Source organism: Pelodiscus sinensis, chromosome 3, assembly GCF_052426305.1.
Source record: "Pelodiscus sinensis isolate ZL-2025 chromosome 3, ASM5242630v1, whole genome shotgun sequence".
NCBI classification, from domain to species: domain Eukaryota; kingdom Metazoa; phylum Chordata; order Testudines; family Trionychidae; genus Pelodiscus; species Pelodiscus sinensis.
Genome location: NC_143054.1, coordinates 187,056,506 through 187,079,343, shown reverse-complemented (window position 1 = coordinate 187,079,343; position 22,838 = coordinate 187,056,506). Strand labels below are relative to the sequence as shown.

At 45.5% G+C, this 22,838-nt stretch overlaps 1 protein-coding gene across 3 annotated transcripts in view; it reads right to left on the bottom strand.

The window, feature by feature from the left end:
- Positions 1-1,170, bottom strand: part of VPS54 (VPS54 subunit of GARP complex) — an 82,273-nt gene extending 81,103 nt beyond the window's left edge. Inside the window, exon 1 of one of the 3 annotated variants that reach the window (XR_012903028.2) lies at positions 691-950. The gene's annotated coding sequence lies outside the window, so the exon portion shown is untranslated. Of the gene's footprint in view, positions 1-690; positions 951-1,002 lie in introns of those variants that run through there. The other 2 variants (XM_075925590.2, XM_075925589.2) reach the window with 2 other exon arrangements.
- Positions 1,171-22,838: the final 21,668 nt, after the last annotated feature.

Genomic DNA, 22,838 nt, shown 5'->3' with positions numbered 1-22,838 from the left:
GGGTGCAGCCCGTGCCCCGGAGGGGGAGGGGGGACGGACAGGGGGTGCAGCCCGTGCCCCGGAGGGGGAGGGGGGACGGACATGGGGTGCAGCCCGGGCCCCGGGAGGGGGAGGGGGAGGGGGGACGGACATGGGGTGCAGCCCAGCCCCGGAGGGGGAGGGGGGACGGACATGGGGTGCAGTCCGTGCCCCGGAGGGGGAGGGGGGACGGACATGGGGTGCAGTCCGTGCCCCGGAGGGGGAGGGGGGACGGACAGGGGGTGCAGCCCGTGCCCCGGAGGGGGAGGGGGGACGGACATGGGGTGCAGTCCGTGCCCCGGAGGGGGAGGGGGGACGGACATGGGGTGCAGTCCGTGCCCCGGAGGGGGAGGGGGGACGGACATGGGGTGCAGTCCGTGCCCCGGAGGGGGAGGGGGGACGGACAGGGGGTGCAGCCCGGGCCCCGGAGGGGGAGGGGGGACGGACAGGGGGTGCAGCCCGTGCCCCGGAGGGGGAGGGGGGACGGACAGGGGGTGCAGCCCGTGCCCTGGGGGAGGAGGGGAGGGACCTGGTGTCCAGCCAGCGCGCCGGAGGGAGGGGAGGTCCTGCCCCACATGGGGGCAGACACAGCCTGGGGGGACGGGGACGGACGGGGTGTCCCGGGGAGCGCGGCCGCACCAGGCCGGGGCCGGGCCGGGCGCCGTTCGGTACCTGCGGGATCCCCGCCGCGGCCTAGCGCATTCCCGCCGCCTCCGCAGCGACACGTCGCCGCCGCCACCGTCTGCCCAGGGCCGCCCCCTGCTCGGCTCAGGAGCTGCCGGGCCGGCGGCGGGCAGGCCGCGCTCAGGCGCCGCCTCTCCCCGGAGCCCCGCCGGCCACAAGGCGGGGACGCTCCAGGGAGGGACCGAGCCCTAGCGCCGCCGGCCGCAGGCCTGGGGTAACCTGGAGCCTCGGCAGCGCCCCCCTCCCCGGGGCCCGGCCCCACCGCGGGCGCTGGGTGTCTCCTGGCATCTCCCCCGTTACCATAAAGGCGCTCGGGGCCAGCAGGTCCCCTGCGTCCATCCCCAGCTGCAGCGCCGAGGCCGGGGCAGGTTCAGGCGCCCGTCATGGCAGGGCCGGGGCTGTTCCCCGCAGCTCCAGCTCCTGGAAACGAAACCAAAGCTCCGTTTCTAGCTCCCGTGGCTGCGGAGAGTGTCTGGGAAACGTGATCCCGGAGTACGCCGAAGGCTCAGCAAGCCAGAGGCTCATTTAAAAAAAAAAATCTGGGTATCTCTCTATTTAAACTCACATGATTTTTACAGGGCCTGACTCATGATTTTTGTATGCCCTCTTGGTCCCGTGAGACAAGGCAGGTGAGGTTATATCTTTTATTGAACCGGCTTTTGTAGATGAGAGAGACAGGATTGCCAGCACACAACACTGCTCCTGCTTCAGGTCCTGATGCAATTGTACTCTTCCAGGGACACAAAGAGGCTCAAAAACTTGTTTCACCTACAGAAATTGTCTAATCAAAGAGATGTCATCTTCCTTGTCTCCAGTGTTCCCTCTAATTTTTTTTCCATTCATGTGCAGAAAGCATTTTGTTTTATACACCTAGGTACCATCAGTAGAAAGGTATGCTACTGACTGAGGGCACTCTGCTAATTGGTTGGGCAGCATTTGAATGTCTCCTGCGTGGATACCCAAGCACTGAGCTTACAGGGAACACTGCTTGTTCCCAATGATTTTTAAACAGTTGGGTTTGACATTGAAACCTAATAAGGGTCTTTTGGGAAAATCTGGGCAGCTATCCCGTAGTGCTTCACCAAGCAGCAGATAAACATACCTAAAGGGAATACGTGCAGGCCTCAACAATGTCTGGCATAGCATATATCTTTGCTCTGCCACACCATAAGATGGAAAGAAGGAAGACCGGCCAAGCCACGTACACAGCTGACAGCAGCAAAACTGGTCACAGGAATGCAATCAGGCCAGTCTAGACTGCTTACAGGTGTAAAGCACTTAGTTGACCTGGTTACAAACCAATATTAATCAGCTGGTGTTCAGACATAAGCAGTGTAAAGACCTGGCTATGGTTCTGCTTGGTTACATTGAAAAAACAATATTGGAGAAAGGTCGTAGGAAAACAAAAGTTGCTATTGTTTAATATAATTGTGTGTCTCAATCATAATTTTTTTATTTTAATATGTTTGTAATGTCATGATCGAATTGCATTGTGCTCATAAATTTTGCCCTTATTTAAATGGCTACAATATTTGCAATGGGACTGAAGCCCAGGCCTCTTGTAGCCAAATGAGACATTATTCTTTGCAAGTGAATCTTCCCCTCAGTAAAAATGAAGATAAGTCAGGACAAGTAACACATTGTAATTTTTTGTAACACAACATGGGTGAATATATATATGGGCAAATGAAAACTGCTTCACTGATCTACTAGACTTTTTAAGCTTGTCAACAAAATAGCAGATAAAATAATTGATTTAATTTTTTGCACTGTCAAAGAACTTGACAAAACCTTCACAAGAAGCTGCCAATGAAATCAAGCACTCACAGGCTGCATCTAGACTGGCAAGTTTTTCCGCAAAAGCAATTGCTTTTGCGGAAAAACTTGCCAGTTGTCTACACTGGCCGCTTGATTTTGCACAAAAGCACCGACGTTCTACTGTCCGAAATCAGTGCTTCTTGCACAAATGCTTTGAAGTTCCCGTTTGGCCAAAAGCCCTTTTCCGGAAATGTTTTTGCACAAGAGGGCCAGTGTAGACAGCTAAAAACTGTTTTGCGCAAAAAAGCCCCAATGGCGAAAATAGCGATCGAGGCTTTCTTGCGCAAAACCGCATCTAGATTGGCACGGACGCTTGTCCACAAAAAGTGCTTTTGCAGAAAAGCGTCCATGCCAATCTAGACGCTCTTTTCCGCAAATACTTTTAATGGAAAAAACTTTTCCATTAAAAGCATTTGGGGAAAATCATGCCAGTCTAGACGTAGCCAGAGTGTGCAAGGCAAAACATGGTCATGGCTAATGGCTGAGACATTGGTTAGGAGAGAGGGAAAAGAATCAATAAAGTTTATTAGTAAAGGACCACAGGGTTCATACTACTAATAATCTGGAAAACAGGGTAAACACTGGTAAAATTACAGATGACATTGTTTAGGTTCATAACAGTACAGAAGACTCATGAACTTCAGAGGGATCTAATAAAGCTAATCAAATAAGCAGCAAAATGGCAGATGAGGCATTGAGAATTAAATATACAATTCATCTCTTCAATTTAGCTTTCCTGTAATAACTGTCAAACTCACATCACCCTTACACTTTATACATATAGTATGGAAAGTGGCCAGTGGAAGCTGCCTGGGCTGTGCTTGCAGGTATGAGCAATTTGTGAAGGTCCCCCTCCCGCCCATGGTGCTTCGTGCAGAAATGCACATGGCCCCAGTGGCCAGCCACTTTGAGCAGCATGTGGTGCTGTGGCAGGCAGGAAGCCTGCCACAGGGTCCTGCTGGGCTGCTGGACAGGAGCTGGTTAGGGTAAACACTTCCCAGCCAGAGCCTGCACCTAGCATCCATACTCTTCCTGCCCCAGGTCACTACCCAGACCCTCTGCACTCCTGCCCCTGGTCACAACTCCCACCCTTAGGTCAGAATCCACTCCTGTATTCCAATCTCCTGCCCCAGGTTACAACCTCCTCCTTCATCCAAACTTTCTCCTAGACATCTCTTGCACCCCAATCCTCTACCCTGAGCTTCTTTCTGCATCTAACTTCCATCCCAGACTCTGCAGCCCTTGACCACTTACTAAAATCTAGGAGTTGCCTTCTCTCAGAAAACTATTGCTCACCCCTGACTTAGAATGATAGTTATGTAATGTTATCTCTGTCAAGTGATTAGCCAGCACTCCAAGTCTTGCAGGGTTGCCACTCCTGTGAACTATGTGCCCGAGAAACTTGCTCTGCCTCCTCTCAGGGTCACCATCGAGTCACAGCTCCTTCTCTGGGCTTTCACTCCCCAAAATACACAGCCTGCAGATCAATATTCCAGCCAGCTACATCCTGATAGTTGTTAATATAGCTGGGTTATCTCTGCTCAAGCCTGGCCACGTGGCTTAGTGCTTTAAACATTCTCTGCCACTGTTTAGCTACATTTCTTCCTTCCATTGAGCCTAAAAGAGGGTGCTGGATTGCCGTGGGCTGCTTGCCCTATCACAATCTTCTGCTGCAGTCATAAGAAAGCATGTTCCCAGTCCACCTCAGCCCCAGGCTCCCATTTATATCCCCCTAGCTGAGACTCATCTGACCCAGTCACTAGATGCTGTGCAGCTCCATCAGATGTATTCTGGCCTGTTGGGTTCATCTCCATAACAGTGTCTGCTTCCTAGCCCCACTGGCCCTTAAAAGGGCAAAAGCCCTATTGCATACATCTATAGTTAATAAGGTCTAACTCCCTATCTGGACACTTATTCCGGTATAACTATCCTGGTACAGAGATTTCCCTGTGTAGACAATCCCTAAAATATTTTCTCTGCCTACCAGATGGCCACAATTGAGTTTAAACTTTGTGGGCAGATCCTTAAATGCTAGCACTCTCTTAGCTGTAATTAGGGATGTTAAATAGTTAAACAGTAAGCATGCAGATAAGCATGAAGCCTACCGGTATGTTTACAAGTAAAACCAGCCTTTGCCGGTAAACTCTGGCAGCAGCCAGTCGTATTATGCTGGAGCCCCAGCTGCCGAAGGGCTGGTGGTGGGACCCCAGGATGACAGCAGGCCCTAAATTAACATGTCTAGTTGTAATTAATGTAAATTCAAGAAGCAAACAATGTCAAGGCCACCAAAATGAAGCATTCAAGAGTCACAGCTCTTCTTAGATCGCATCCTTGAACACATGCACCTTTTATGAAACCACATCTCTTCTGATTGGTATAGCATTCTGCCTTTTGTCAGAACATACCTTGATTAAACGGCAGCAGACTCCAGCTTTTAACCCCACAGTTACTAGTGTACACGCAGTATTTTGTCCTTCTTACCGGTTGTCTGATGTGTGGAATAAAGAGGAGAAAGGAAAGAGATCAGTCACAAATAAAAAAACCAGAGACATATGGAGAGAGACATTTCTCCCCACACCATCACCAAATGAACACATTATTACTGCCCACACAGCAGGGAGGTTAGGTTCCCCGTGCCTCAGGGAGACTGAACTTTATTTTATTGATATCCAATTACATCATTATTGTCCAAACTTAGCAACACAGCAAAGAGCTACATCTGCTAAAGGAATTGTACAAATATTGTTGATCCAAGCTAAGAAAAAGCTTCCCAAATTATCCTAAACCAGTTGCATCTAATTATCACCAAACAAATAAATGTAGATCCAATGGTAGGCTGTTGGATCCAATCTTTCTTACCCATCTGGCATGACTAATGCCAAAAAATGTCTCGCAGTTGATAAACCCATCAAAACTCAATGGGTAAGTAAAAACTCCATTCACATGCAGTGGTGGTCACACCGTTGACTTTAAAAAAAAAAAATCGCACATCTGTCAGCCATCTATCTCAAGTCATATTGGCTTAATTTACTGGGGAAAATAAGTTGTACTACTGTCAGTGCAGCCAGCTCTACATTTGCAGCAGAGCACATTCAGTTCTATTTTGACTACACAATCAACACAATTGTTGACTTAAGTGTCTTCATCAGTGGTGACCGGATTATGCAGGAGGAACACTGATTTTGTGTGGCTGGGTTGAATTCAGTGTTGTAAATCTGAAACATCGTAGGGCATGTTTTCACTAAATGGAAGATTGATACTGCTGCGATTGATCATCTAGAGTTCAATTTAGCGAGTCTAGTTAAGACTTGCTAAATTGAACTCAGAGAATGCCTTCACTAGTGGCAGGTACTCCACTACTGGTAGAGTAAGGGAAGCTGACAGGAGCAAATGCCTCTGCTGTGGGGACAGTGGAGAAACTCGAAACAAGGTACATCGACTCCAGCTACGTAATTAATATAGCTGGAGTTGCGTATCTTGATTTGACTTTCCCTTTTAGTGTACATCTGACCTTAGTTTAATTTGTGAAATGGTCACTCGTAATAGGGAATTCACTCAGATAGTACCCACCAGTATATATTCTCTCTGCCGATACTACCAACTGTATTCTCTACCAGTTGGGGAAAGCAATAGTCACCTCTCATATCTCAAGTTGAAGGTTTGTTTTTTTTGCAGGGGCAGTGGTTGCTTTTGGTTAGCACCCTGTCTACAATTGGAGGATAAAAATCTCTGTACATTTTGCCTGAGTAATATGGATCTAGTCAGACGTTTTAGCAAGATAACTGCTTGAAAGTTGTTATCCTCAAGAATAAGATTAAATACCTTGTGCTTGATTCTCCTTCTTCATAATACCTGTGTCAACACAAAGTGATCCGTTATTAGGGGAAAATTAAATTGCTGGCAAAAGAAGAGGAGGGAGCACATGGCTGTCAGTGTTGTGTGCAATCAACATGCTCCTCATATGTGCCCTTGCTTTAAATGAGTGTGTCTTCTCATTTTGCAAGGGGCTGGCTTTACCCTCCCCTCTGCTCTAGGGCCTGCTTCCACTCCACACCTTGCCTCAAACCCCCACCCAGCCCTCTTCCTGCCTCCTTCCCCAAGCATGCTCCGGCCCTTCCCCTCTACTTCCCCCTTTCCCTCCCCGCATTTCTGGAGCACCAGGAATTGACTGATGTGTGTCCAGTTCTTGCTCCTCTCCCTCCCTTCCTCCCAGTACATGAATTCCGCGAATCAGCAAGGACATGGGGGGATATAGTTGGGGGAGCGTGCGAGCCACATGTAGAACTCCAATGGACTGCAGGTTGACTGCTTTAGACACAACAATCCAGCTTGCCAGGGTTGCAAAATTAGACTATGCGATAATGGGTACTTACTTCAAAAATCAAATATCCCAAATTGCACCCAGGTCTAAATGATCTGTCAGTCACCCACGTCAATGTATATCCTAGATCTCCCATGAAAGACAACATTGTTAGCCAATTGTATAATAAACTTGTGACACTACCCCCCAGAGTCTTAATAAAAATATTGTTATAATATGAATATGGCATAGCTAAAATGTGTTTTATGCAAAATGGGTCATGTGAGATACCATTGGAAAGGTTATGATGTACTGAATATAATTATCCTATTTGCATGTGTATAGCACTTCTGTATCTGAAGTTAGGATATTGGCTATGTAACAGTTGCAACTGTGTTTTCACCTGAGGAACACCCACTAGGCAGTATGCAAACAGCCTGGATGGGCCATTAGGGAGGACAAGAGGACTTTGAAGATGCTAATATTTCACCTTCCTGAGAAATTTCCTGGGACTCTGCTTTGACATTTCAGGGTCAAGTGATTATGTCACCTAGTATTGAACAACATCTTGACCTACTGGTATTTTCGACTAGGAGGGGATGAGTCAAAATATGAAACAAAAGATTCCTGCTCTAAGCACATCCTATTTAAGGCTGGGGAATGAGTTAATCTTGGTTCCTTTCCACTACATCCCCACCTAAGATGTCTGTGGGAAACATCTAAGACTGAACTGGGGAAAGAACTGGCCCCAGACTAAAAGATGACTTGTCTGAGAAAGGCATATCCAGGATTCAAAGCTGCAAGCAAAAGAAAGGAAGTTTGTGTTCAAGAATCTCTTCAATCTTCTTAAAACAACATTTAGGATGAGAAAATACTATTTGTAGTCAGTCTTTATAATGTACTAAGCATAGTTTGTGTGTTTGCTTTATTTGCTCAGTAATCTACTTTCATCTCTTTTCTATCTCATATACTCACTTGAAATCCATTCTTTGTAGTTAATAAACTTGTACAGTTTTCTAAAACCCAGTTTGTGCAATTAATAACTTGGAAAGGGAGGTGGGAAGAAAGCAGTGCGTATCTTCCTCCACATTGAAGAAGGGGACAGATTCACACTTTACAAATTTCTGTGCAGTGCAAGTGTCATGACCATGAGGGATGGGCAACACCCTGGGGACTAAGGGGTTAACTGTACCTAACCAGGTAGAAGTCAGCCAATAGAAATGTAGATAAGGATTTTCAAACTGAGACAAAGGAATTTTTGGTTTTTCCCTCCTTTGCCTCTGAACAGTTTCTCTCCAGATACTGAGGGGGATAGACAAAATGTCTCTCTCCAAGGAAAGACTCTTCACTATCTGTAAGTAGGATAAAGTTTAGATAAATCTGTTAGGCTTTATTGTTTTATGGTTTGGGAATGGGAATCTGATGTCTGTGCATTTAAAAATGGGGTTTCCTCTCCTTTGTAACTAAGCTTTTGGCCCATGGGGGTCCCCCATGAATATATTAATTGGTGACTTTTCCATCTAATCATTATGCTTGTAACAGGAGTATTGTGGTGATAATAAAAGTTTCTCTTTTTTTTTTTATTAACCTGGTATTGGTTAATTTGTGTGTGTCCTGGTTTTACATTAGGGCTGAGATTTCCCAAGTGATCTCTTCCCTGGTTTTCTTACCATTACATGGGTGGTGGCAGAGGATTTTTATCCCCCAAAATCTAGGTTTTTAAGATTTTGGGGGGTAGTTTTATACCGAAGCCTGGAAAGATAAGGTTTTGGGGTACTTTTGCAGGCCCCCCACTTGTACATTCATCATGCCAGAGTGGGGATTTAGCCCTGATAGCAAGATAATACAATTTTATGTTTATACACCAAAGGGAGTGTGCTCTGGAGTGATGGGCTAGCCCAGAGCTGCGTATTCCTTCACAGATCTGATCTCAACATCTGTGTCCTTTTGCAAGTGGGTGTGGCCCTGTCGTGTGTGTGTGTGTGTGTGTGTGTGTTTGCTTGAGTGCGCATGCAACACACACACCTAGTGTCCCATGTAGTGGCACTTAGAACAATTACTGCCAGAGATAAGAACAAGGGAGCTCTACAGTCTAAGCTGAGCAGCAGCTGGCTTTATAACTTAAGCTTTAGAGGCTCCCATACTAAGCTCCAGGGGTCCCGGGTTAAAATCTTCCCAATGGCGTTTACAGATGAGTGCTGGAAGAGGCTTGAGGACCTGGCATAAGGAGAACAGAATAAGGGAGCCCCAAGTGGTAGAAGGGACAGCCTCAGGGGATTCCCAGTATATCAAGTAGCCCCCCAGAACAGGGTGGGGAGAAGTGGTGGAGAACCATCACAAAATCAACTAAAGGTTTATTATCTAGGAAAAATAAATGAGTTATTGAGATATTAATGTAGATAATTTGTGTTCAGGTGTGGCAGAGTCTCTAATTCCCAAATTGTAGCACAGAATGTGATCTGCAAGTGTCTCAGGGCTATCCAGAATCATTCTGGACACCTGTGTCTTTTCATTCCATTTTTCTGCCCTGATAGAATTCAAAACAGTCCAGAGATGAAGAATTATTGTTGCTTTTCTGTAAAATGGGGTGCCACTCACCTCTCGCAAGCACTTCTGTGGATGGGTGTGTCTGCACTCTTTTGGTGATCTCTGTTGGTTACTATGGTCATCTCAGACACTTCCAGCCCCATCATGTGTGGTGTGTAAGGCTATGTCTACACTGCACAGTTATTTCAGGAAAAGTTATTCCAAAATAGCTTATTTTGAAATAACACGTCTACACTGCAGGGAAGCCTCAAAATTAGTCCGAGTCAGGGTTCCCTAATGTAGACGTGCTATCTCGATTTAGAACCCCTGAAGGAATAACTTAGAATGGGCCTGATGAGGGGCTATTTCGAAATAGCAGAAGTGGAGCGTCTACTCACGCTTTATTTCTAAATAGCTATTTCGGAATAGGCGTTATTCTTCATAGAATGAGGTTTACAGAAGTTGGAATAAGCTGCCCATTATTTCAAAATTATTTCAAAATAATGGAATTGCTGTGTAGACGCGTGCATGGTTATTCCGGAATAACGTCCATTATTCTGAAATAACGGAATTGTTGTGTAGAGACGTGCATAGTTATTTCAGAATAACGGCCATTATTCCAAAATAACTTTGCTGTGTAGACACACCTGAAATGTATAAGACAAACAGATCCCTGCTGAGGTACAAGCCTAATCCGAACTAGCTACTCCGTGCCGCGTGTAGCCGCGCGGCACGGGGTTCGAACTAGCCGGGATTTAAAAATGGCGGCGCCCGGCTTATGCAAATGAAGCCCGGGAAATTCAAATCCCGGGCTTCATTTGCAAGTGCGGTATGCCTACATTACCCTCCTAGTTCGAATTAGGAGGGTAGTGTAGACATACCCTAAGAGGTTAACCGTTACCTGGTAAGCAGGGGGCTTATTGGCCTGCTTACCAGGTAACCAGTTAACCATCCCAGCAGGCTGGATCCTGCCTGCAGCCACAGCAAATCAGAGCAGGATGCGGTGGTGGTGAACTATTTTAGTGTGTTTTTACATCCCTACTTTGGACTCATATGTCCAGCTGAGACACTACATAAATTCATGCCCTTTCCATGGCGTATCAAAATTCAATTAATTATTGGTCATCTTAGGGGTTTCCAGCCCTCTTTCCAGTTCAAGTCCTTCCCCAGAGAGTAAGCCACTTTGCAGGGACCCGGACACACCCACTATTCCAGGGACCCTATAAATAACAGTCTTATGTTGCACCCCTTTGCTGCTGCTACTCATTCCTGAGCCACTTGCCACATGGCCCCGTTAGCCTTAGCTGTCCTCTTACCTTAAGGTTCTTCTAGCTTGTGCCCCATCAGTGTTCTTCTGGTCCCAGTCAACAGCTGCTCTGTCTCTGGTACTGAAGCTCATTCAGCCACAGAGAGCACAGTCATTCCTCTTCTAGTTGCAGGCAACAGCTGACTCTGCTCAGGCCATGCAGTTCCTTTTAGCCTGGCCTGCTGTTCTGGTTGGCTGCTCCCTGCAGCCTCTCTCGCATTAGCTGTTTTTGTCCACAGCCGCTCTAGGCAGTCTAGAGCAGCGTTTCCCAATTTTATTTGGCCGAGGAATCCTTTTCACCTTTTCAAGGGACCCCTAGGTTTGTCAAACAAAAAAAAGGTGGGGGGAGGGACCCAACAATTCATGAAAATCCCCACCAATGCATAAAAATCACATTCCTTCCCCAAGACACTCTACCCCCTTCCTTGAGGCCTCATATGCTCTGTTCCCCTCCTCTCCATCACTTGCTATCCCCAGCTCTTATACACTCTCACTAGGGGTGTGTCTAGACTACAGGGTTTTGTCGACAAAAGTGGACTTTTGTCGACAAAACTAAACCTGCGTCTACACTATTACTGAGTTCTTTCGACATAACATCGACAGAACTCAGTAGTTTTGTCGACGCTGGTAAACCTCATTTTATGAGGAATAACGCCTTTTGTTGACAGAGTTCTGTCAACAGAAGGCATTATTGCATCTAAACTGTCCTTTGCGTCTACACTGCCATGTTGACAAAGCAGCTTGTTTTGTCGACAGAACTGGATGTAGACTAGACGCTCTTTGTTGACAGAAGAATGAATGTAGTCTAGACACTCTTCTGTCGACAAGAGCCTGTAGTCTAGACGTACCCTAGGTTGAGATAGGTGTGGGGTGGGAATGCGAGATTAGGGTGTGGTAAGGGGTGAGAAGTGCAAGCTCTGGGAGTGAATTTGGATGCAGGAGAAGGGGCTGTTGACTCAGGGAGGGGACTCCAGGCTGGGGAATGTTGGGCTCAGGTGGAAGGTTGGGGGGCTGAGCAAGCCATGGGCTTGTGGATGTGAGGGTGCAGGAGTTTGGGCTGGATATGTGAGGAACTCAGGGCAAGAAGGTTGTGAGTATGATGGGCTCAGGATACAGATTTATGATGTGTGGATGGTGCAGGAGTATTGTGGCAGAAGACTGAGGATGTGGGGATGCAGGAGTTTGGGGATGTAAGAGGCTCAGGACAAGGGGTTCCAGTGTATGATAGGCTCAGATTTGGGGTCAGGTGGTGCAGGAGTGTTATGATGCTGCAGTGAGATGGGGGTTTGGCACCAAATGGGGGCTTGTTGGCCTGGCTTCATTTTTAAATAAAATATTATGTCAAACTCAAAAGGTTTCAGCATTGTCTTTGTTTATGAGAGGGGTGAGGAACCTGTTTTGAGTCAAGGGTCACTGACCCACAGAAAAGTCAATTGGGGCCACACAAGTGAGATGCAAAAAAACCCACCAACCCTCCAAAAAACCCCAAGCCTCACTAATGTGGTCCCAAATGTGCTGGTGGTGGCAGGAAACAGAGTGAAAGTGGGAGCTGGGGTTGGGGAGAGGGTGCTGCTGGGTGGAAGGATGCTGGCTCAGGTGGCGGGGTGCTGAGGCAGGCAGGTGGCAGGATGCTGGGGTCAGGGACATGATCCTGCTGGGCAGTAGGGTGACTGGCAGGGTGCTGGGACAAGGAACTGGGTGCTAGAGTGGATGGCAGGGTGCTGGGGCCGGGGCCAGGGTGGTGCTGAGTCCTGGGGTGTGAGGCAGGGTGCACCTCCTCATATTATCATAGAAAATAAGCTGAAAAGGTCACTAGTACTTTGATGATTGAGAGTGAGGAATGCATTTCGAGTCTCTGATCTCCAGTCATCACAAACAACAAGAATGATTAAAGGTCTAGAGAACATGATCTATGAGGGAAGGCTAAAGGAATTGGGTTTGTTTAGTTTAGAAAAGAGAAGATTGAGGGGGGACATGATAGCAGTTTTCAGATATCTAAAAGGGTGTTGGAAGGAGGAGGGAGAAAACTTGTTCATCTTGGCCTCTGAGGATAGAACAAGAAGCAATGGGCTTAAACTGCAACACGGGAGGTTTAGGTTGGACATTAGAAAAAAGTTCCTAACTGTCAGGGTGGTCAAACACTGGAATAAATTGCCTAGGGGGGTTGTGGAATCCCCATCTCTGGAGATATTTAAGAGTAGGTTAGATAAATGTCTATCAGGGATGGTCTAGACAGTATTTGGTACTGCCATGAGGGCAGGGGACTGGACTCGATGACCTCTTGAGGTCCCTTCCAGTCCTAGTATTCTATGAATGGCCATTTGCCTTGAAATTAACACTTTACTGTTCTTCATTTGCATTACACAACCCATGAAATGAGTTACAGGGAGGAATACACAGTGTAAGCGTTAACGCCTACATTATAACAGGATACAGTTAAGTAAAACCATGCAATGTCGTTACACCTATTACTTTTCAGGAAGAACAGTATTGTGCAAGAGAGTTTTTCCTTGCGCAAGAAGGGGCAGTGTAGATGCTCCTTCCTGCGCAAGAGCCTCTTCTGAAAAAAAGGTGGCTCATTAGGTATGCAAATGAGGCTCAGCAATATTCCACACTTAGCCTCATTTGCATATTATTCGCGCAAGAAGCCGCGACTGTAGACATAGCCTAGGGCTGTGTCTACATTGGCACCCCTTTCTGGAAAAGAGATGCTAATGTAGACTTCGGAATAGCAAAATCCGCGGGGGATTTAAATATCCCCCGCGGCATTTGCATTTACATGGCTGCCGCTTTTTTCCGGCTTGGGGATAAGCCGGAGAAAAGCGCCAGTCTAGAAGTGATTCTCCGGAAAATAAGCCCTTTTCCGGAGGATCTCTTATTCCTACTTTTAAGGAATAAGAGATCCTCCGGAAAAGGGCTTATTTTCCGGAGAATCACGTCTAGACTGGCGCTTTTCTCCGGCTTATCCCCAAGCCGGAAAAAAGCGGCAGCCATGTAAATGCAAATGCCGCGGGGGATATTTAAATCCCCCGCGGATTTTGCTATTCCGATGTGTCTAATCTGCATCCCTTTGCCAGAAAAGGGGTGCAGTGTAGACACAGCTTAGATGTTTTTAGCTGGTTATGTCCCTCTGAGGTCTCATATTTTAAATTCTCATATTTTAAATTTTTATATATATATTTGTATTTTTGGTTGTTCTTGTAAGCTGCCTTGGATATTTTAAATAGAAAGGTGGAGTAAAAATATTTAAATAAATAAAAAAAATAAAATAAAAAATAAATAATACACAAGTGAATTGGCCTGTCTTCCAAATATGAATTTATAAGTGTTCAGGAAAGCCTGGAGCTTTGGCATGAGCTGGTACCTCATCTGCCAGCATAACACCAGGCCTGTTTGATTAATGTAAAGGACAACTAAATTGGAATTATAAAAAAAATTAGATTCCATCATTTGTATCTGGTAGCCAGGGCCGATGGCACTGGGGAGAGGGCGGGGGGGGGGGGGGGGAAAGAGAGGAGTGAAGGGCAAGGGGCCATGCCCCACTTTACCACTCATAAGGGCAAGCGATGGGGGAAAGAGACAGAGAAAAGCAACCAGGGGGTGGGGCCTTAGCAAGAAGGTCGGTGTGAGAGCAGATCCTTGGAGAAGGGGCATGGACACAGTTCAGGCTCTTGATGGCACCTCACTTTTAGGGCACTTCAGTTCCTCCTCCTGGTAGCTCCACTTGGCTAGCCCTCTTGTTCACAACACTAATGATCTCTTTTGCCATTGCCCTGGTGGAAAGACCACAGTTCTGTTCTGCCCAGCCACCACAACTCAGGCTACTCTCCTGGCCACCTTTAAGAAGACAAAAAGTTAATATTCTCCTTAAAATACTGCCCGTGATTTCTCCAACTATTTGAGTCAGGAGTAGGTTGGGAGCAGGTGTCTGGCTGGGGCGTGGGGGCAGGAGGAAGGAGCAGGCTGAGGGTAGACTCCATTTTCTTGTTCCCTCCCAAGTTCCAGAAGTCCTGGCTTCTCCCCCTCTCTCCCAAGGCACCCTGCATTCTGCAAAACAGCTGGCTGCAGCAAGCACTAGGAGAGAGGTGGAAGCTGATTGCCAATAAGTGCTAAACAACCATTAATTTGTGGGGGCAGGAGTGTGGTGGGGGCAGGCTGTCTAGCTGGGGGCATGGTGTCTGGCCAGGGGGCAGGAGCGCTCTAGGGGCAGGAATGGGCTGGGGGCATGGTGTCTGGCCGGGGGCAGAGCTGCCAATTGTCTAATAGGGCAAAATCCAAAGACTCTTGCCCTGCTCCTTCTCTGAAGCCATTCACCTTTCCCACCTCTTTTCTGAGGCCTCCGCTCACTCCATCCCCCTTCCCCTTCATTCTTGCTCTCCCCCGCCCTCACTCACTTTCACCAGGCTGGGGTAGGGGATTGGGATGAGAGGTGACAGCTCTGGGAGGGAGTCTGGGTGTGGGAGGGCAGGCAGGCTCTGGGCTGGGGCAGGGCATCGGAGAGCAGGAGGGCTGTGGTGGTTGATGATTACCGTGGATGGCTCCCAAAAGCGATGGGCGCACCCTCTGGCAGCAGGGCCGGCCCACAGCATTTTGGCTCCTGAGGCAGGGAGCTCAAAGGATGCCCCCATGCCCCCTCACTGCACCAGCAGCAGACAATTTTCTACACTCGGGCCCTAGTGGCACCCCCCACAGTCTGGTACCTGAGGCGGCTGCCTCAGTTCACCTCATGGTAAGGCCAGCTCTGTCTGGCAGTGGCTTCTGGACGGAGGCATCAGGGGCAGCGTTCCCTATAAGGTGCACGCCTGTGTGGGCACACACCAACAGTTTGCCTCTCATCCATCTCCTCAGCAGAGCTGCACAGTGATTGGGAAAAGGCTGTTACAGTATTCTTTCTTCCACATTTAAGTACATGTATATAATTGTAACATTTAAATATAGATCTACAAAATGAATAGGATATTTGTTAGTAACTGGTGGGTGCAACAGTGGCACACATCCGAACAAGCGCAAGTGACCTCAATATTGGTGCACAAAACAAAACTCACTCCCCTCATGGATGGAAAATCGTAGTAGGAACACTGTTCCCAACCCCTGCTCTATGTTGGGTTTCATTGACATTGTTTTTTTAAATTAGCTGCCGTAGTGCTGCATTGCATTTTCATAGTATCTGCAAAATCTCCCCTTCGTAAAAATATTAAAACTAAACAAATGTTTCAGTATTCTTCGTAGACTGTATTACTGCATTGCCTGCCACACAGCTCTATAGTGCATCCCAAACTTCACAAGTCAGCTTATGTGACCCATCCTCAGCGTCTTCCTGTCATCAGCTGATGTGAGTCATGAACTCTGGACCTGAGCACTTCCAAAGCAATGTGCACCTGGGTGATGGATGCACATACAGGTGCATATTCTGACTCATAATCACATTGTATTTTCCAAGTAGGGATTGATTGCATTTAATTTGTCTGCTCTTCTGTTCACTAATTCTTTAAGTAAGCATCACTGCAGCAATAACTAATCCCATCCAAATGAAAATATTTTCCCCTTCCACAGACTGCCTGATTAGTGAAGTAATGCCTTTTAGCAGCTTTGCAGAGAATGCTGGTTTTTGATTGGCTGTTTTCATCAATTGTAGAATTTGCAACCTAGTGATAAATCTGACAGTAGCAACAGTTCTCTGGAGATAAAAATGATATAAGCATATTCTTTAGCAGTAAATGGTTGGCATGGAAACTGAAGTCAATAAGTCTTAGTTCATTTGAGAAGTTGTTTGTCTATTTCTCGGACCACTGTGCTTCCAGTTTAAATCCTATTGGCGTTTTGTTTCAGTAGTTCCACTGACTGTTATACTATAGCTTCAGAGGATAGCCGAGTTAGTCTGCACAGGATAAACTTAAAAAACTGGTCGGGGAGGACTTTATAGACTAACAAAACATATAGATGGTATCATGAGCTTTCGTGGGCATAGCCCACAGCTCCGGTCATCTGAAGAATTGGGCTGTGCTCATAAAGGCTCATACCACAATGTATGGCTGTGTCTAGACTGGCCAGTTTTTCCAGAAAAATCAGCCGCTTTTCTGTAAAAACTTGCCAGCTGTCTAAACGGGCCACTTGAATTTCCGCAAAAGCACTGACTTCCTACTGTAAGAGATCAGTGCTTCTTGTGGAAGTACTATTCTGCTCCCGATCGGGCAAAAGTCCCTTTTGCGCAAAGCTTTTGCGCAAAAGGGCCAGTGTAGACAGCTCAGATTTGTTTTCCGCAAAAAAGCCCCAATCACAAAAATGGCGATCGGGCCTTTTTTTGCGGAAAAGAGCATCTAGATTGGCATGGAAGCTTTTCCACAAAAAGTGCTTTTGTGGAAAAGCATTGATGCCAATCTAGACGCTCTGTTCCGAAAATGCTTTTAACGGAAAACTTTTCCATTAAAAGCATTTCCGGAAAATCATGCCAATCTAGACGCAGCCTACATATTGTTAGTCTATAAAGTGCTATCAGACCAGTTTTTGTTTTTTAAGTTTATTTATGTTATACTATAGTTATTCCGACATCCAATACACAGTCTTCCAAGAGTTCTGTTGCATTGGAGTGAGAGACTCCATTCTGTCTGCTCTATATGGTGCTTTCATGTTATAAGAACATCCATACTAGATCAGATCAAAGGTCCTTCAAGCCCAGTGTCCGGTCTTCTGACAGTGGCCAATGCTAGGAACCCCAGAGGGAATGAACAGAACAGGTAATCAAGTGATCCCATTCCCAGCTCCTGACAAACAAGGGCTAGGGACACCATTCCTACCCATTCTGGCTAATAGCTGTTGATGGACCTATCCTCCATTAACGTATCAAGTTCTTCTTTGAATGCTATTAAAGTTTTGGCCTTCTCAACATCTTCTGGCAAGGAGTTCCACGGGTTGGCTGTGTGTGGTGTGAAAAAAAACACACTTCCTTTTGTGTTTGTTTTAAACCTGCTACTTACTCATTTCATTTAGTGACCCCTAGTTCTTGTGTGCCCAAGTGCTAAGTGTTATTTCTCATCAGTAGATTCTGCCTCTCTCCCACTAAAGATACAGAAGCCCCTAAACACAACAGAACCACCATGGTTTCATATCTTAAAGAGGGTGGCTTTTGGGCATGGGCAAGTCATGGAGAGGTTTCAACAGACATGGGGAGCTGGAATAATTTGTACAGTGGGGGTTCTGAGAGCCTCTGAACCAAACTGTAAATGCTCAAGATGTGGTTTCCATCATAAATCCAGGACTTATGACAGGATCCATAGTTTCAGCACCTGTGCAGCAGACCCTCCCTGCCTAACAGGTATTGTTCCAAGAGTGCAGAGGGGGACCACAGGCAAGTTACATTCTACCCGCATAATGTCCCCATTCAATTTCAGTTACATGAGGTATTCATCCACAGAGGCATTTCAGTGGTTATAGGTGACTTACCCAAGAAAGAAAAAAGTAATGGTTTATGCCTTTTTATTTTCTTTTTTGCTTCTAAAAGTTATTGGGGAAAGGTGCAGTAAAGCTCCCACTCTCAGCTTAGTTGTTTTACTTTAGAAATATTTATGGCTGATATTCCCTGGTTTTCCTGAAAGATTTACTGGAGGTTTGTGACCTATACTAATTGCTTCTCCATTCCTTAAAAGCAGTGGTAGAATGTTAAATATTTAACAGAGACAGCATTTCTCCCCCTATTCAGACAGGTCTTTCAGTTAAATTGGTGTTAACAAAAACAAGAAAAATAAAGAATTTTAAACTGCTTGAATAAAAATCATCCAGTTTTGGTTGCATGATATTTCTGATCTCACAGACTTGCCAGTTCTTCACCTCTTGTCCACAGTCTTCCAAGAAAAACAGGAAAGACAAGAATGCCTTCAGTAATGTAGAAAAATAAGCACCAGAGAATAAAATGCCTTTAGGCCTTGACAGTTACACATAATAATGAAGAAAAAAAGCACATAATCTGCAAAGAAAATAAAATAGTATCTTGAAATAATTTGGGATATAAGATATGGTAATCTGCATGTTATTTCAATCCCTGCCTGCCTGATAAGGAAGTAGATAAACTTCCTTCCTCTGTTAATAGTTTGATGGCAGAATTAGTAGACTAATGTGAAATTGGATGAGTTAAAATAGGTGGGTTGGATTATTTGGAAGAGTTCTGTTTACCGTGCCAAATAATGTGCACTGATGGATAAAAATTAAACTACTGCACACAATTGTATCAACCCAAGAAAGAGACATTGTAAAAATTCAATTAAGAACACCTTGTTTACCTTGGAGAGGAGATGGATCAGAGGAGACATGATAAAGACACACAGCACAATGAATGGCCCAGAGAAAGCAGACTGGGAGAACAAAAGCTCCTTCTCTCATACCAGCAAAACACTGAATGAAACTAAAAGGTCCAAAAGGAAAAACTTTCACACAATATGTAATTAAACTGTGGGGCTATGTCTACATTGGCATGATCTTGCGCAAATACACTTGCATTAAAGTATTTGTGCAAGAGAGCGTCTACACTGGCATGTGACTTTGCGCAAGAGCATCCGTGCCAGTGTAGACGTTCTCTTGCGCAAGAAAGCTCCGATGGCCATTTTAGCCATCGGGCTTTCTTGGGCAAGAAATTCATGTTGCCTGTCTACACTGGCCTCTTGCACAAGAACAGTTGCGTAAGAGGGCTTATTCCTGAGCGGGAGCATCATAGTTCTTGCGCAAGAAGCACTGATTTCACACATTAGAACGCCAGTGTTCTTGCGCAAGAACTCCCCGCCTGTGTAGACAGGCAGCATGTTTTTGCGCAAAAGTGGCCGCTTTGGCACAAGATCATGCCAATGTAGACACAGCCTGGAAGTCACTGCCATAGGAAGCTGAGGCCAACCACTTAAAATTAAATAAAATAATTAATAATAAAAAGGATTGGCTATTTATATAGATCAAGACTATCCAGAGTTGTCATAATTACCACCACACACTTTGGAAGGAATATTGAACCTCATCCTTTAGGGCATAATCCATTCTCCAACTATTAGAAATCATCCCAATACAGGTGGCAAATTATCCCACCTCTATCTACTGTGAAGCACTGCAGCACCTTGTTCAGTTAACATTCAGACAGAGTACACTGGATCTGTCCCAGAATGGCAATTCCTATGTCTTCACTCCAAAAAATGTCAGTTCCTGGACACTACTACATGTCCAAATGTTTACAGTCCAACAATGAGGTACTGTGTTGTGACCCATTACAGAGATTATTGAGCCCGAGTTTAGCTTTAACATGGGGAAGGATGTGATCTGAGGCTGGAGTCATTGGATAGGGCATGTGGAGCAGATTGTTACGGATCTTGGACAAACATGGGTTTTTACAGTTACTCAGGATGTCACTGTGAAACCAGGATCTTCCCTGGAAAGCAAGATATCAAGTCACTAGCTCCTTGCATGTTAAGTAACACTTAGTCCTCCATGCTCACAATGCTCGCTCCTCCCAATAAGATGAACTTGTTTTGATGGCCAGTAAGGATCAGGTCCATCTAGGGGACTGCAGTTTCTGCACAGTATCATTGGCACAGGGTTGAGGTCTAGCAGCTCTGTTTTTGGAGCTGTGTCCTGGAGCTGGTTCCCAAAGAGCTTCCTTTTGGACCTTAGTTATATAGAGAAACTTGAGTCCTGCTTCGCTAGACCATAACCAATTATTTTACTAAAATTGTACTAACCTAGCCTAAGATGTTGCAAAAGAATTACATAACCACTCATACTCTACCACCTTAATTGATATACACCTACCAAAAATAATTATACAGCACACCAAAACAATGAAAAATTATAGAGATTATACAAACAATAAGAAAGTGAGGACCATAAGGATGTCATAACCCCAACTATTGATAAGTAGTTTCTTGCCAGACAAAATGCTGTCAAACTAAGTTTTCATTAACCATCTTGAGATCTATTTCTTTATCTGGTGCTAGTGCCATTAGGAGAGGGTGTCTTTCTTTACAGCTTGGTATAACATTTATTTTTAATGCAATTTAGAGGAACATGACTCCTGCTTTACAGCTGACGGCTGCTGTTCTTTCAATCTGGCTGAAATGAAAGCCTTGAATCCATTTGCTAAGATTATCTTCCCTGGTCCATCATTTGGGTTATATCCTTCCCCCCACTTAGAACAGGAAATCTAGCTCTCTACTGCTATCCTTCCTGCTTTTCGTGCATCCCCAGCCTTGTTTCTCATTGCATGCCCCTCTCCCACTTTGAGGCTTTTTGACAGCCTCCTCTCACTCTTTCTTTGTACTTTTTCCACTGGGCCCTTCTCCTTAGAATAGTTTTCTGTGACCCCCCCTCCCACCTTTTCCTTACTCAAGCTGATTAGCCTTAACGGCCCCTATCACTCATGCCCTCTCTGTTCCAATGGAATAGACAGATATCAAGGTGAAGTAAGAAACCGGGAGACAAGGAGCTGTAGTGGTGGTGTTTCTTTCTCTTGACTAATCTCTTCAGAGCAATGGCTGTCTCTAGTTGCAGGCGTGTAGGTGACTCATGGTAGCACCCATGAGATGCACTGCCCCTGTGCCCCTGCCAAAATTTTGATTACTAAATGGTATGCTCCATCATACCTCCTCCCTGTTCCTGATTGGCCCCCCCTGCTGCACCACCTCCCTTTGCAGGCACCAGTCACCTGTGGCAGGCAGAGCATATTGTTAAGGCTTAATCAATAACAATTTCCTCTCTCTTCTCCTAGGATTGGTTCTGAGAAGGGAGCTACTTGCTTTTAAACTTGAAACTTGGGATACTGAAGTAAATGGAGCTCAGCGTACATGTGTTTTATGCCAGAGAGGTGATGTATCTTATCTCCAGCAACAACCAGAATTTACAGCAGAGGGCAGCCTTTCTCCAAATTTCCAGAAACAACCTGAAGTTTTACTTCTATTTTTCAGTCGTTGAAGTGTTCATTAGTTGTGTGTTAAGCTAGAGGTTGGTCCATTCCTTTTGGAAAGATTTTTTCCCCCCTCACTGGATGGGCACAGATGGTGCAACAAAAGTAGCAAACAAGAATGAATGATATCTGGAAACTTTTGTGATCTAACTAATTAAGATTTTCCTACAGAGTGCAACACTAGCATTCCACTTCTGATGGGTGTCATGCAGGAACTTGCTATAGACAGAGAGTTAGTTCATTGTCATTACAGGATCTAATATAATCAATTAGATTACTATTTTACTATTTTACAAAGACTGAGGCTATGTCTACACTTGCACTCGAGCGACAAAACTTTTGTTGGTCATTGGTGCTGAAAAAACCCACGTGAACAATAAAGTTTTGCTGCAGCAAATAAAAGTGTGAATGCTGTTTTGTTCGCAGGAGCCCTCTGCTGCAGCTAAAGCAAAAGCCCCTCATTAGAGATGGGAGTATTTTGTCAACAGAAGTATGACAAATAGCATGCGCACATGCGGACTTTTCATGACAGGCCTGTCTCCACACAGCCTTGTTGCTAAAAGCTGCCGAGTGAAAACATAGGTGAGGTCTTTCCCCCCCTCAGTCCTATCCTGTGACTACTCCTATCCTAGCGATTAACATCAGTTCTCCAAAACTAGAGAATATTAATATTGCTCCAAGTTAGGCCAGAAGGGCATGAAGTAGAATATGCCGTCTTCTCCAACACTTCTATCTCGGGGGTGAATGACTGGGATTTAATCACAAACTCAGATTCCATACTTTAGCCAGGAATACCATTGTTTGAATTTTATTGAGCAACAGCTGCGGTAGAGGACAATTGCTTTACATTCAAGCACAAGGGGTTAAGATTGGCCTGGTTTATGGCAGATTAGTGCCACTTCTTATGCTCAAGAATCTAAGCTTTAAATTATTTGCTTTTTTTATAAAATCTTCAAAATCTGAGCCAGATGTGAACTGATGTAGTGATGTCTTCTTGAGACTGCAGAAAGTTGGAAACAAGTGGTCTGAGAGGTGTGAATTGCCTTATTTATTTGGAAATCTAGCAAGGATTATTAAAATGGTAGCAGTTTTAACTATTTCACTGCTGATCAGAAGATACAAGAAAGAAAATGGATGATGTTATGAAGAGCTAGACTGAGCTGTGACTCATTTGGGAATAACAAGAGGATGGAGTTTGGCAAGTATTTATTTTTTCCAGTCTCTCTCTGCTATAAGGAAAGATTTCAGGAACACAG